At 39.5% G+C, this 16903-nt stretch overlaps 1 long non-coding RNA gene across 4 annotated transcripts in view; it reads right to left on the reverse strand.

Moving 5' to 3' along the window:
* Positions 1-462: 462 nt before the first annotated feature.
* Positions 463-16903, reverse strand: part of LOC141984686 (uncharacterized) — a 51600-nt gene continuing 35159 nt past the window's right edge. For all 4 annotated transcript variants that reach the window (XR_012638782.1, XR_012638783.1, XR_012638784.1 and 1 more), the window contains one exon: positions 463-1094. This is a non-coding gene — a long non-coding RNA (uncharacterized LOC141984686). The remainder of the gene's footprint in view (positions 1095-16903) is intronic.

The following is a 16903-nucleotide window of genomic DNA, read 5'->3' on the forward strand; positions in this document are numbered from 1 at the left end:
TGTGTGCCGGTGGCTATTCCCCGAGGGCTCTGCTGGGCCTGGAGCTGTCCGGGCAGCTCTGACCAGCTGTGTGAGCAGTGCAAGGGGGCTGGGAAATGAGGAGCAGCCACAACCCCGGGCACCAGCAGCAGACGGGGAAATGCCACAGCTGCCTGCTCTATGGCATCCCCAGCCAGAGGAGCAGCTGCCATGCACTACCTGGCTCCAGTTTCCCACCTAGGACCTGGCCAGAGGGCGGGGCCTGAAGTGGACAGGGGGAGAGGAGAGGGTGGGTGGAGCTGCCCCCAGGATTGTCCCACTTTGGGTTGAGAACCGCTGCACTAGAGTTATGGCTACACTAGTACTTTTAATTTTCATTATACTTATAAGCAAAAAGTAATAAACTACTGTCTTGGAGCCATTCTATTAAAAAAAACAACCACCATTTAAACGAAACAAACAAAAAACCACATCAGATTGTAAGTGCCATACTGTTTTAATTGCTACCACTCAGCACTCTCTCATACCAGCAACGCCACAGAAGCAGATTAAGAACACATCCCTCCTTTGTCATTAAAATTTCACATCACTACATAATTCCACTACTTGTATACTGACACCAGAATGTAAGATACAAAATGCAAGTTTTCTGAAGTACAGTAAATACGATTAGAGCAGAGACATTTGAACTTGCAATACTCTCCATTCTTTTCCCTCCAGCTGCTTTCCAAGGCAGAGAGAGTAAACAGCCTTCTCCCAGCTTCCTTACTTTCCACAGCTGAGAGTGTAGGATGTTTACAGTACCTGCCACTCAGAGCTCTCAAGAATGAATCACAAATCAGCTGGCCAAGTACAGACTTCATAACTAAAACTGCAGGAAATACACAGACATCGTCAATGGAGGAAAAACATCCAGTACATTTTTATACCACAAAATTCTTACACTTTTTTTAAAATTCAAGATTTGTCCTTCTTTCTTGGTGCGTGACAGGGGAGGAATAATAGAGGAAAGTTCACAAGAACATTTAGCTTGGCATCTCCAGAGGATATCCACCATCAGTTTGACAGTTGTGTTTCAAGACTTCATGCCAGCTCAACTTCTGACGAAGCAGTGCCTGCAGACAGAAGATATTTCACCATTTTAATTAGAGTGCAGAGAAGCATGTTAACAAAAGGAAAATACAGAACACAATATGCTGTCCAAACAAGATTCAAAGTTTTTAATTAATAGTAACAAGAAAAAAGAAAAAGACCTAGAGTGATGGGTTAGAGGAATGTGGAAAACAACTTTATCTACTAGAAATAGCCACCCAGTCAGTCTAAGTACTCAATCTACCTGCCAGGAAGCAGGATGGGAAAAATATATAGCGTTAAGTGTTGTTTGCTTTTAAGGCCTGTAGTACACCTATGAAGTTGCAGAACAGGCCATACTACATTATTTGTAATGTTTTATTTCTGGAAGCACCCACTGTGTGCTAGATGATGTAAACATAAAGGAGTATTCATTCATACTCATAACACTGCTACTGCCAAAGAGACACAATATGGAGAATTTTATGGATTAAGATTAACCCAGCCGCAGAAGAGAAAATTTAGCCTGTTGCTGAAGAGGCAAGAGAGGGCTTTACAATACTCTGCTTAATCAACAGAAGTTTTGAACTCACTCCAGGACTGGTTCTGGTACTGTTCTAATCAAGCTGTTCACTTGTACCATAGAATATTGGATGAAATCTGAAGTATCATCATAAGGTCGTAAACTAAGTTTTATTTGGACTAGAGTTTACCATTCATGCATAACTCCTATATCATCAATTGCATCACTTTTGAAAAAACAGGCCAGTTATTTAGCAGTCTGATTCTTCCACTCATTTTTAGAACTCTTGACCCTAGTTAAGATAGAGGTGACTAGATCATCCAGAGAGAGAGAAAGTGGCTGATACTTTGGCATATGTAGAAGGGTCATAAAATTGTGCAAGTCTGAAAAGTTCAAAGGGACGTGAACATTTAGTTCACGTCCAACATTCAGCCTGCCACAGGGCCAGGTGAACTGCCTCTAGATGGGATTAGGTGCCACACTTGCAGCCAGCTGGCAAACGTGAAGGTACGTAAAGAATTAAAAGGTTTACTGCTCACCTCAAGCTCTCCATGAGGAGTAAATCATCTCTAATTAGCAACTAATGACACAAATGCAACTTTTATATTTTGCACTCACAGGATATGTCAATGCCTAAAAATTTCATTTTAATTGTTTAATAGGGTCAGGGGTTGGGTGCCCGTCAGAGACACTCGGTGAAAAGAATCTGGGAAGCCAACCTTTTGGGAGTGCCAGCCAACCTTTTAAGAGGCAGAATGGTCTAGTGCTGGAGCAGATACAAGTTAAATGAGAAAATAAATAGACATAAGCTCAGAAAAGGGAAAGAAGAAAGAGTAAAATGTGTAATCGATTACTAGTTAAAAAGAGGAGAATTTTCTCTGAATTAAACTGCCAGTATGTTTGTCAGAAACCACACTTCTATTAAACGGAGAAAGAAAGAAGTCAGGAAATTCAGCTGAAGATTCCCATGGTAGTTTAAACACAACCCTTTTGTCGATACACCTCTGATGGGGTTTCATTATAACTTTAGAGGAAAACATTGTTAGTTCTTCCAAGGGCTCTGACCAAACAAAGAAAAAACCCAAAGTTATCAGATTATGTATCATAACATAACCTTGATAGGTACAGTCTTACAGTTCAGTTATGAATACTTTTACATATTCATTGTGAATAGGGCTGTCAAGCGATTAAAAAATTAATCACGATTAATTGCACTGTTAAACAATAATAGAATATCATTTATATAAATATTTTTGGATGTTTTCCACATTTTCAAATATATTGATTTCAATTACAACACAGAATACAAAGTGTACTGTGCTCACTTTATATTTATTTTTATTATAAATATTTGCACTATAAAAAAATAAACTGCATTTTTCAATTCACATAATACAAGTACTGTAGCGCAATCTCTATCATGAAAGTTGAACTTACTAATGTAGAATTATGTACAAAAAATAACTCCATTCAAAAATAAAACATAAAACTTTAGAGCCTATGAGTCCACTCAGTCCTACTTCTTGTTCAGCCAATCGCTCAAACAAGTTTGTTTATATTTGCAAGAGATAATGCTGCCTGCTTCTTGTTTACAATGTCACCTGAAAGTGAGAACAGGTGCTAAAGATTCATATGTCCCTTCAGCCTGAACCACCATTCCAAAGGACATGCGTCCATGCTGATGATGGGTTCTGCTCGATAACTATCCAAAGCAGTGCAGACCAATGCATGTTCATTTTCATCATCTGAGTCAGATGCCACCAACAGAAGGTTGATTTTCTCTTTTGATGATTCGGATTCTGTAGATTCTGAATGGGAGTGTTGCTCTTTTAAGACTTCTGAAAGCATGCTCCACACCCTGTCCCTCTTAGATTTTGGAAGGCACTTCAGATTCTTAAATCTTGGATAGAGTACTGTAGCTATCTCTAAAAATCTCACATTGGTTCCTTCTTTGTGTTGTCAAATCTGCAGTGAAAGTGTTCTTAAAACGAACAACATGCTGGGTCATCATCCGAGACTGCTATAACATGATATATGGCAGGATGTGGGTAAAACACACAGCAGGAGACATTCAATTCTGTACACTTTGTATTCTGCATTGCAACTGAAATCAATATATTTGAAAATGTAGAAAAACATCCAAAATATTTAACAAACATCAATTAGTATTCTATTGTTTAACAGTGTGATTAATCACAATTAATTTTTTTTAATCTCCATTAATTTTTTGAGTTAATTGCGTGAGTTAACTGCCATTAATTGATAGCCCTAATTGTGAATTCTATGTGGAGAATAGTTTTCAAAGTTGGGTGCCTAAAGTTAGGCATATTCTGGCTACCTTATAGCATCCTATCAGAAACTTATTAATCTATTATTTATATTACAGTAGCACTTAGAGGCCCCAGTTGTGATCACTATGAAACTGCACACACATAATGAGTGACAATCCATTTCAAAGAGCTTACAATCAACACAAGTGACAAGAGACAACAGGTTGAGGACAGGGTAGCAGTGAAATGATTGCACTGAGCACATATTTTGTATTTTTATTACTTTTCTATCTATTTACCACATCTCCCTTCAGCCTTCATTCTTATTTATATTAGCATAGGAGTTGATTGAGATGGATGGCAAGGGAATGGGTACCCTATTGGAAAAGGCACCTATTACTACATGTAGGATATGTCATTAATTTTGGTTTTATTATAATCAGTGTTTACCCCGGCATATCAGATATTTTATCTAATACCTACGAAAATGGAGGTAGTGTTTGTGAGCTTGGGGGGGGAGGAAATAGGAGAAATAATAGAGATTATATCAGCCCTCCTAATTGAAGTAGCATGACTACCATTTGTTAGACAGATTTGCAAAATGGAGGTGTATGTTGGCTCCCCATGAACTACTAGATGTCCAGGTAGCAGCAGTAGTGAAGGGTATTTCTCCCCCATCTGTCTGGTAAGAATACTGCAACCTTTCCTTTTAGATGCAGAGTTCATCGCTATTATTCACAACAATCTCACCCCGATGTACGATTACTGCAGTGGATACTACCTAGGGCTGCACACCTTTAAGCCCTACCTGAAATTTTAGAGATTGCAGATGTTGCTTATAAGTGCTGTGCCACACTATACTACCATGCTCTGCGATACGCACACTTTCATTTGGCTTCAGAGTGATTTTAAAGGTGTTGCTTTTGACCTATAGAGCCCTTAAGGGTGATGGCTCCAGCTAGTAGAGAGACTGTCTCATAACTTACAAAAATACTACAAAGTTGGAATCAGCTGGGACACCTGAACCAACAGTCCTCATTTTAACTGGAAAGGAAGGGTGGCAGGCCATTTTCAGTGGAGAGTCCTCTATTCTGGAGCTTAATTCCACCTCCACTGTCAGAAAAAGATCCAGATTCCCAGAAATGCCCATTTATTCTTTCAGCTTTTCACCAATTGGTGTACAAGTGAGAAATAAAGGAGAATTTATAGTATCTTGGAATTCTGGATATCAATGCACCAGAATGTGGTATAGACTTTTGTTTTAAAATGTAAATAATGGACAAGTTTTCTAGAGGTAGGAAGATGCATTTTTAAGTCACACTAATGTGCTTCTGGAAGAGTCAAAAAATCCACAGTATTTTCCAGATAGAATGCAGGGGGAGGGAGGAGATTAAGGGCAGATTTATTAATCTACATCTTGGAGCCTCACATGCTAAAACTGTGGATTGGCAGAGTATCTGTGTGCTTTTATGGGGGAGGGAGCAGAGATCTTAAGGTGGAATGGAGGTCCAGGACCTTCAAAAAGGTCACTATCCAAGCCAATTTATGTTGTTTGAATTCAGTGTTTTACTTCACTATACCCTCTGCAGTGTTATCTAGGATGCCTCAATGCCCAGCATGACAACATGGTGAACTCAAAGAGCAGCAGAATCACAGTAGGTAGGAATTCCTAGCACTGACACAGCTGGACCTGCTGGGGTTAAAGTGGGGCAGCAACTGTATAGGACTACAGCTTAGAAGAAGAAATTAAGGTCTGGGGAAGTGGGGAGGGGAGGGGGTAAAGGTAGGCTGCTGGAAGAAAATCTTGTTTCTCAATACTTAAAGTAGCACAGTACTGGTGGGCCTGAGCCTGGGTTAGCCCCAAACTGTCTGTTCTCATTATGTTTACCCTTCCATTCACCCCACCAACCCACTATCAGTCACTAGATTTGAATCAAAGAGAAAGACTACAGAGTGATTTGAAGAAAGCAGAAAGCAAAACCAAATTAAAAAAAAAGCAGTGAACCATGGCCATCCGGCACAGACCCCAATTTGCAAGATACAGACAGCCTGTATCTAAAGAGACTGTGGTCTTTTCACGAGCTTTTATTCCACATTAAGCACTAAAGAGAAGCATTTCAAAGAAATTCTGGTCTCTAGTTCTTCCTCTTTTAGGTAACTTAAGTCATCACAAAAATCTAAAGTTAAGAGCGCACTTACACAATGTTTTCACAATTCTGTTGCATGTTGGTATTTTTAATAACCCAACACTTAGTATATTAATGCACACAGCAGTTTTTCCTAATCTTTGGGCCAAACTGTATCCTGATAGTGGGAGTTTAAATCAAGTATCTGAGGGACTTTAGGCCTGAGCTTACAAACATGGGGACAACTGCATATTACACAAGTACATACACACCTGAAACATGCGACATTCTCACAACTATTTGAGATCACAGTTCATTTACATGCTCCCTTACACTCTCTGTTGTACCTCACTGACACTTCTGCTTTCTTCGCACTCCACCATTCAAATGAAAAGGGCAGGCACTGAATCATTTGGATAGCCTGGCAGAGGCAGCACTAGTTAGACTTTAAGCTCCCGCATGCTGTATTTTATGAATGGGAAAGCTCCCAATTAAAATCTGTGACGTTGACAGCTTGCCCACTTTCAAGGCCCACCCTGAAAAAACTCACCTCTGCCATAGGCGTATGGACGGTAGAGTAGAATAGAGGCAAGTGATCACCTCCATCAGGCAGATTCAGTGCTGTATCCCTCCCCAAGACATTTCGAGGTCAGCCGGGAGAGCGAAGAGCAGCTTCAGGAAACCCTGAAGTATTTAAAATCTGTTCCCTGCTCTAAGGAGTCCCTCGGGGAGATGGCATTACCTTAGTCCTGACACACTCCTAACATCCAGGTAGATGTTTCCAAACACCTTGCTAGAACCACTAGATCAATGGTGTGGCTTGGAGCATGGTGAGGGAGCTTATGAATAAGAGTGCAGATTTGGAGTTGTGCACGGGCACAGAGAAAATGGCAGGTGCTGTTAGGGATGGGTGTGGGTGAGGTGTACACCCAGTGGTATATGACCACACCCTCAGAGGCACTTTTAAGGCTTTTGGGCTGGGTGGGAAGCACGACCGTAACTGCATTTCCTCTTTTTCTTCTAATGCCTTTATTGTGTGGCTGAGTGGTTTTTTTGATTCTCAGATACATCTGCTTTTGGCTGCCAGCTTCTGGAAGGGTGTATGGCATTGCTAAGCAACCCTAATTCCCCATTAACAGAGACTTTTGTTACTGAGCTGCTGCTTTTTTTTTTTTTTTTTTAAATAATGAGAAAGTAGTAGTACTGAGGAAGGTATGACCAGGAGGCATCCTGGGCTGGGGGCATGATGTGGCTTCCTGGTCACATCTCACCACCCACCAGCTCCTGCTCCTGCCCCCTCCACATTCTGGGCAGGAGTGGAAGGATCAAGCTAAGGAGTGAACCTGGTAGCTGACCGAGTAAGGAGTGTATCTGCCAGGTGGAGGCAGCATCAGTGAAGAGCTGCTGAGTTTTTGCTTCATATCAGGACCTAGTGGGGGGCAGGGAGCTCTGCACACCCCTTGGCTCCTGAACTGGTTATGAGGAAGGCCAGAATCTCTTTCCCTGATTAGGGAAGGAGCTCAGGGCTTCTTCTACTTCTGTGGGGAGGGGGTGAAGGGGAAATGGAAGCTCCAGAATGCCTCACGGGTCTCCAAAGCCCTGTGAGGCACTCCCAGGAAGCTGTGCACCCACCTTCTGGAGGCATACAGATGTATGAACTACCCCCAGAGATCTCCTTGCCCATCCCAGTATCACAGTCTACCTGCAGAATGGACCCAGACTGACTTAACTACACTGTGTAACCATCATGAAATCAACATGGTTATTCTCTGTTCCACACATGAATCCCCAGAACTGCATGCCAATGGCATGCATCAGTCATTTTAAAAACAGGACATTTTGGAGTTGGGCCTGTAGGAAACCTTTGACCAAGTAATCCTAAATTTGCAGCACAAACTAGTTCATACCCTAAACTGGCATACTCATTTTCAGGCCAGTTTCACTAAGTTTGTGGATTTTACAGCACTTAAAAAAAAAAGGCTCCAAACATAAAACACCTCTTAATACTAACTGCTGCGAGGGCCACTCCGTAAGACAAACTTATGAAACAAAGGTTCAGCAGATGGTTTTACAAGCTTGTGTAAAAGGAAAAGCTATAGTTAGGTTTTGCACAAACACTCTGAATTAACTTTGCAGGAGTCTGACGGAGGGAAGGATAGCTAGCAGAAGAGCCAAACGGTTTCTTGGCTCAGTGAAGGACAGAGCAAGAGCTGAAAATGTATGAAGTTATTTTCCCATCTTTGAGTGGAACAACCTGTTTTAAGGATTAGTAAACTGGCTGCCACCAGGTGTCAGTACAACCTAAAAAATTGCTATTTGTCGCCCCTGTAACTGGTTAGTAAGGCTTTTTACCTATTTCTTAGCATGCACAAACAGGCAGTCATATAATAGGTTTGGCACAAGTCAGGAGTCAAGGATCAATTAGAAAGTTAAACTCTTGGAGGAGTAGGTGATTCCTCAAGGTCTGCACTTCAATACCATGTGAAAATGATTTGCACATTTTCTAGATGTTGAAGGGATTTTTTTTTTTAAACAAAGCTAGTTAAATGTCTCAAGTTTCATCCCATCCTCCTCCTCCACCATTATCGAAGGCATCACGAATCAGCATTTGGGCTCACTTCTGGGTAAATTATCCTCTTCTCCCCAACACTGGTTATCATTGATCTCTTCACTATGACAACCTATTACACTCTTCATCCCGTTCCCCTTCCCCTACCCCCAAAGCCCCAAATGTTTTTTGCAGCAACTCTTCTTTCACAAATACCCCCTGAAGCTCCTCAGACTATACTGTTACTTGCCTGCGGGTGTTTACAAAGATAACTAAATATAGCTTCCCTCTGAAAGGAGCATTGCATTATTCAGATGGGCACATACTAACTGTTGTAGCAGCTCTGTTTCCCACATGCCCCTGGTTTTCCAGAAGAGTTGCAGGAAATGGCTTGACAGGTCTTTCTGGTTAAGATAATATCAGCATACTTGGAAAGTTCTAGTAGCAGAGCTTAGCTTTGGTTAATTCACTCAAATGGGCATCCAACCATTCTATAGAACTATCATTACAATTCAGCCAGGCAGACCGCAGAAAAATATTTTGCTGCATATAGTCTAATTTCAGTAGTTTCTCATGGCTCTTATCTTACAACCTAAAATAATTATACTCAGTTTGTTTCACAGGGCACTTGCAAAGATTATATGGCCTACCTAGAACCTTAATGTACACATTAAAAAACCAAAATGCTTAATCTATAGTTAGTTGGTCAGTTTTGGCAAGAATTTGCAGATTCAGTGGTTCACACTGTGTGTATGGGCTTGTTTGTTTGTTATAAATAGAAAATCATCCTCAAAAGCAAAAGTATGAGTTAAGAGAACACTAGAACAGTACACACCAAATAAAGAGAACTGGTCAGTGACCCAAAAATACAGGCTAAAGGTTTCTAGCTGAACTAGAGCAAAGCCTAGACGCATGTAAGGTGTTTATCAATTTCAGATAAAAAGTGTCATTTACAATGTCAAACAATATTCACGCAATCGAAGTGGCAAATACTGTATGTTAACATATGGTTTATTTAATGACCCAAGAATGAGCGTCATGAACTTTTGAGTTCTAACCATGGCTCCGATATCACAGTGATAGTAGCCATATAAAGAACTAGATTAGCTAGAGCTCGGACACTGACTTGCTGACTTCCCCGGGGCTATACACTTATCTTCTCTTATCATGTGTAAAAAAGGTAATACTTAAGGTAGTGATATTGTGAGAATTCATTTGTATTGGTAAAGGACTTGGAAAATGAAAAGCATTAATGACTTATCAATGTCAAGGCTAGATTTTGTATAAGTAGGAAAGAGGTCTCTTTGAGCAAATGATTTAGTTTCATATTTAGGGCTGTGCTAAAGCCAAGAGTTTCAGTGCACTGGAGTTTCAAATATACCTCATTGGTGTATTTATTGTGCATATTTTCATGACTCCTAAGTTTTGCCTTACTTTTTTTTGGGGGGGCAACATAGATAGAACCTATAAACCAAACCATATAAATACAGAGGAATTCAGTCTGGAGCATCTCTACCGTCTAAAATGAGGTAAAAGAAACACTGGTGGATCAAAGTGGATCCTCCTACTTCAGAAACAGGAGTGGGAGAGAAATTAGAAGAAGGGGCAAATGACCATCACCCAGAAGATTCCATGGTTGTTCAATCTCACCTTGTCGTACCATTCTATAGAGGAGAAGATGGGACTAACAGCACCCCAGGAGCCTGATGAAAGAGAGGAACCCAGCCAGGCTGGGCCAAATGTACACCAAACTGAAACTCAGTAGCTCCAAGTGTTCACTGATGTTCAGATAATTTGCAGGCTGTTATGCTGCCACAACCAAGGCTAAGTGCCCTGTTCACAGAATGGGAATAACTAAGCTAATGCTTGTATTAAGTGTCTGAGCATGCCTAGCACTAACGAGATGTTCTCAAAAGAGTCCTTCCAAGGTGCTTGCTCACAAAGTTAGGAAGGAAGACAGAATTTCTATTGACAAACGCAACTGAATGCTTATTAAAGATGGTAAAAGGTTCACAAGGGACTTTCACCTTGTTTGGGGATTAACTGTGAAACTTTTGCACATCTCTGTTTCTTATTATGCCATAGAACTGTTAATCTTTGTCATGTTTACCTAGGTTAACTCGTGTTTTGAGATTGCAAACTGGAATTGCTGGTTCTTCAGTCTTGTTCCTAAATGAACAAGGACCCTTGAAACTCAAGTTTCCCCCCCTCTCTAAACTAACTTTTCTTTGAGGATCTCAAATTTGTCATATCCAAACACTTGTGCCTACCATATGTCCTCTACGAACATTTAGTACTACAGGTCCTGCCCACCCCTTTTTAAAAAATCTGAAATGGCTTTTGATGCATTCAAAATATGTAACAAAAATAAACTCTTCAAAGTTTAAGCATTCCTTCTGCATACTGAAAGAGTCGGAGGTGCTCATCATGCAACTTCAGTCTGTCAAACCTCTCTTCAGAAAGTACTAACAACATTACTAGTATCTAAAGTATGTGAATCAAAAGGCAGTAATGGAATAGTTAACGTGCAGTCCACTTTTTTTGCTGTATAGACTATTCTGTATCGTTGAGCTCAAAGATCTTTTATTAGACAGTAATAAAGGAATTCTAGCTTCTATAAAATGTAAATGGCAAAGCTTATTTAAAAAGAAAACAAAAACAACCTGCTGAAGACCTTGCATCAATAACAGAATTAGTTCTGACTTGTTTAGTCTAAGAATTTAAAATGGCATCTTTTCTTTTAAGATTGGCAAAAACCAGTAGCATTCCAAGCTTACGCTACAGACAACAGCATTGCAAACCTGAATGCACCAAGATGTTTTGAGGCAGGTTGTGGTGATGTAAATCAAATGTTTCAGGGCAGACAAAACTCTGAATAAACTGACAGGTGAGCAAAGAAAAAACGAGATTTTTTCAAGCATTTAAACAAAACAAGTGCATTAGCTATTTAATAACAGGTCATATGTGCAAGTTTATAGCTACTCAATTTTATTTCTTAAAATAACTTTAGCAGTTTACCTTTAAATCAAAGTTCACCTTCTTGGAAGGATTAGGCCAGTTATTCCCACCTTTCTCCTTACCATCTAGCCCCCACCCTCAGATCCTTCTAACATGGTACTACACCCACTAACCAAACTAGCGAGGCTATTGAATGAATGCCATTTGCCAGAGTCCAGCCTATAAAGCCTTGTTGTGTGGTTGCACTTCAACATTGCACTACTTGTGTGACGGAACAGCTGGGGAGTGATGTCAGGGATGCATCTTTTTCCCACTGACCTAGTTCTTCTAGATAAAGATGCACTCAAGAAAGGGACACTGTCAGCTTGAAATCTCATCTGTTAAAAAAGTTACAAGTAGATTCAAATACACCTGTTTCCAGTCCCTTAGTTGCTTCCTGAAAGACTCTAATAGGACAAAGTGAAATGGACTATAAACAAAGTACTATCAAAGATACAAAGCAAACGATAAAAATACAGAAGTATTTACCTAATATTTCATTTATAAGATCATATGTTTAACAATTATAGGTAAAACATTTTAAAACAGGAGCAATTTTTAAGTTGGTAGAGTCACTTTAATAAAAGGTTTGAAACTGCACTTTGAAGGAAAGATTATTTAACATTATTTTATCACTGCTTTGGACTTTTTAAGAGTTTCATTTTAGTGATAAGCTAAGCAAAAGTGTTTCTGTTCTAAATTGCTACTGAAAAACCTCAGGCTTCCAAACAAGCAAGATCTAATAAGCAACAAATACAGAACTTTTTTGGAAATTTCAAACTTGAAATTTCGAGAAAGTTTTACAGATATATCATTTTAACTCTTAGTAATTTGTAAACAATCTTCAAAAAATAAATTCTCCAGTACATACTCTTATCCCCATTATCCCATTTTATCTGACCCCTCTCAATGTAAAAGGTTTAGGTGAATACTCTAGTTCTGGTTTTGGCATGCATGCAGGGACAGTACTTTTCACAACCCAGTCTGTTTTAACAGCATTATACCTAATTTAACATTACATTTAATCAAATTCCATTTTTTTTTTAGTTTTCTCACTCCTTCACCAAATTAGCAGATTAGTGCTGAAGCAGGCAAAGAACATGTGGCTTCTCCCACTCATTAACATCAGACACATTGTGGCAAGATTCCAAGTCCTTTTTTCTCCTGTAGAGAATACAGCTTCTGTAGATGTGAACAATCTTGAGCAAGAGCTTATACTCATCAGCTCATTTCCTCTGTTGGAAGGGAGTCTCCCAACTAATTCTCTGAACAAACAGAGCCATGGAGCCAGCTCATATATACTCTGTTTACAGAGACAGCAATATCACTGATATGACAGTTTCAGAGAACTGATACGTCATAACAAGGGACTTGTAGCAAAGAAAGTCACCACTAAAGAGTATACCACACATTAGATCAAAGATGTATATACTTTAGTTACTTAAATAAATAGCCTATATAAAATATATATCTTCTTGATTCTGGTAGTGTTTATTTAAGTAGAGAAATTTAAAAAGTCCTGATTTGGCTCCAGTTCTGCCTCCCTGCCCTCACCCTCCCTTTTCCTCCTGCCTGCTTTTGAACACACACACACACACACACACACACAAGAACAAGCCCACATGATGGCAACATAAAACAAGGGGGAATTTTTTGAAATGAGACCAGGACACTTAATATTTTCATGGATTGAAAGTTCTGGCAGTGGGAGGCAGGAGTAACTGAAATATTTAATAAAATACTGTGTCAGTTATAATTCTTCCTACATATGCTTTGGCAATTCTATTTGTTTAATTAGCAATCAACCCTTCACCATCTAGTGAACTGCTAAAGATTGGTTTATTTATGTTAAGGAAATGAAACAATACAGTAGTTCACATCATGATAGTATATGCTGTACCCCAAGCTTAGGCAAATAAATAAATAAATAAAATTATAATCCTAGAATAGGACACTTCAATTTAACTCTTTCAGTGCTGCAAAAGTTACTTCAATAGCAACTTTTGAAAAAGCCAGTCCAATGGTCAACTCTTAAAGCTAGGTCCTGTTTTAATCATGTGGCTACTGAACTGAATCCAAGACATTCATTAGTGGTAGAAAGTTATCAACTCATATTTTGATTGCATACAATAAGTTGGTCTAGTATTTTTAGCAGGTGTGTGTTACACTGTAATTCTATTTGTCATCTTCTCCAGCATGACATCTAGACAGCATGCAGGAAAGAACCATCAGTCATGGACAATATAAATTCCCAGCTTCACCCAAGAAGCTGAAAGAAAGAAACAAAGTGTTAACTATTGAAGATAAGAGCAGACAGGGACAGGCTCTGGCACAAAGAATTTTGTGAGCCAATGCCGTGGCAAATAAATAAATAAATAAATAAATCATGTCTCCTCCACCATATTAATTGCTAAATCACATCTTGCTGTACTATTCTGGACTATGAGTCATCTTGTTAAAATGGAATGATTCCATTCACCTCCAGAATCTGGCATGTCCCACTAAAACCATTAACTGAGCTACTTCTCAGCTAAGTAACCTGCAGCCAAGACAGCCTTTTAAGACATCAAATACCATACAATGGATTTAGACCTGATAATACATCTTCCTCTCTCAGTTTGGCCCATTTCACAACATCAGAACATCTCAGAAACACTGCAGGACAATCAAACAACTAACTGCAACTCCATTTCATGCTCTTCCTGGCTAGAATTGAGAGCATCCAGCTAGTATTCAGAAGTCATTACTTGATGCAACTAGCCTATCCAGCTACTTCACTGTATTAACCTCTGGAGCAAGCAAAGAAGCCTGCCAAGGGTTGTAGGGATGCAGACAGGTACTTCCTTTATGGATGATTTTTTGATCAGTGCTGCAGTTCCAGAACTGGGCTGTATCAAAGGGTCAACAATACATTAATTTAAAGCCACTATACTGGCGTACAAATTGAAGGGGGCATTGACAGAAGGTGTCAATCGCAAGTCTGTAGATTAAGTGGAGTTTCCACAGTAGACTTCTCATCTTTGTTTCTATTCTGCCCCCTCCCTCTCCCCTCCACTCCCAATCCCATCCTCCTTTTCCTCTTAGTGAATCTAATAAGAGAGAAAAGGAAAAAGAAAGCTGCAATTTGTTGGAACAGAAGATTGAGGACTCCATCTCTCTAGCTTTAATGAGCGAGAAAAATAATCCCAAGATAAAGGGTAGGGAATGGATATTTAGAGTCTCCCATGACTGACACTTTTGCCTCTTGGTAGGACAGGGCTACACCATGCTTCATTGGAATTACTGGAAACTAGGATAAGAGGACATACAATAAATAAGCAGTCACCAAAATTAGCACCATTGTTAGCAGAGGCCAAGACTCAAATCCAAGAGGCACAGTAGCTTACCTATACTCTCCCTCCACCACGCAGAAAATCCTGTCCAGCTGCTGCTCATTCTGAAGATAGAGAATTTTGTTCTCCAGAGCTGCTGAAGTGAGACCTTTCATAAGCATGACAACAGCTTTAAAACAAAAAAGTAGCAATTTGTTTTCATATAGCATTTAGAGGTAAACTTCAGGGCTGAAATGACTATGAAATCAGGTTCAGAAAGATGTTCATAATCCACAAAGCGACCTCTGATGGGGCATTTAACACAAAAAGTTATCTAACTTTTCAAAAGTTCTTTGATTCACCACCTCTCTAACACAACCATATAATCCCCATTGTTCAGTGAAGATCTCCCACAAGCTATCATTTTAGGATATCAAATGTCAGAAGGTTTACAACCAACATTTTTTCAGTTTGCCCTTCGCATGACATACATAGGGATCCAACTCTGTTACCACCTCAAGTAATGATCCCCTGGATCAAGAAGTGTCAAACAGTATACAAAACACAAGCCAGGCTTTTGGAAGACTTCGCCATAGGATATTCAACAAGCACTCCAATCAACTGTCAACAAAAACAAAACAACTATATCTATACACATTGGCTACCTTTGCTGTGGACAGTCTGTCCACTCCAACAGGCTTCCCATACCAACTCAACCCTAAACATGAAAGATTGCCAACTGCCCTCTCAGAAAAAAGAAAGGAAAGTTATTCACACCAAAGCAAGGACGAGAAATTAGAGCAACATATCAGGGTATAAGGCCAGCTATTTTTGTCTCTGAACCTGTTATTCCTCCATAAGAGTTAGTAAAATGCAAATTTCAGTCTAATCACAGAGATGATTTACATTATACTGATACAAGGCTATGAGACTTATATCTTTAGACAACCTTTTCAGTAAGTGAATACAATTCAAGATTGGCACAATGTGTTTTCTAGAATACGATGTCACAGCCTGATACGGTGCATGATCACATTAGCACATACTATTTCTGCTCATACACTGCAATATCAAATATTAAAAAAGGGGGCTATTTAGAAATTGTGGTTAATAAAATAAGTTTAAAAAGCAAAAACGCTTGCATCTTTTAAAATGAAAGAAATATTCACTGTATTCACACATTAGAAGCTAAACTATATAATCCCATTAGCAGCTGCTGAATCTCATTAAGGACATTAGAAGCAAAGATACTTCACCAATGAAAACAGACAGTAGACAATCTATTTACAGATCCAGTTAGAGTGCTTGCTTGTTTTACAGCTTTCATGGAAAAGAAAGCATCTCTGTGTGCAATCACCTTATCCGGTAATTCAACACATCTAACAAGTGTAGTCTGCCATCTGTTTAGAAAGGTTTTCTTCTGTAAAAGAAACCCTTAAAATTTAGTGCAGAACAGTAGTTACAATAGTTCTAAATGTCAAATTGCTTGCTAAGTATCTGTACGAGAACTTTAAACACCAAATACCATACCCACAATCACGAACCTTTCAAAAATAGTACATTTTAATTCAATTCAATCAGTACATCTAGCACTGAAGCCAATGGGAGCTGCAGACACTCAGTACCATCTGAAAGCCATGGGTGAGGATGGGAGTGGGGCACACAAAAGGATTAGACACTTCTGAAAGTTATGGCATTAGCTATTTTTGCAATATTAAACAAGGAGTCTATGGTGGAAAACATTCTAATCAGTGTAACCAGGATAAATGGAACAAGAGCCCCATAAAATAGTGGCTTGAAAAGCTGCAATAAATTTGTTAGTCTCTAAGGTGCCACAAGTACTCCTCATTTTTTTTTTGCTGATACAGACTAACACGGCTGCCACTCTGAAACCTGCAAGGTGTGTGTAGCTTTTTAGAAATTGAGCCCAATTAATACCATACAAGAACAAAAATGTTTGTGCACTTACCATAGTTTTCTGTCTCCACCATTAGCTAAAAAAAAATTGGGTCTTCAACCTGCTTGCTGTTTAGGGGCAAAACCCGACCTGTTAGTCAGCAACAGAGCAGCAGTGACCC

This window comes from Natator depressus, chromosome 3 (genome assembly GCF_965152275.1).
Source record: "Natator depressus isolate rNatDep1 chromosome 3, rNatDep2.hap1, whole genome shotgun sequence".
Classification (NCBI taxonomy): domain Eukaryota; kingdom Metazoa; phylum Chordata; order Testudines; family Cheloniidae; genus Natator; species Natator depressus.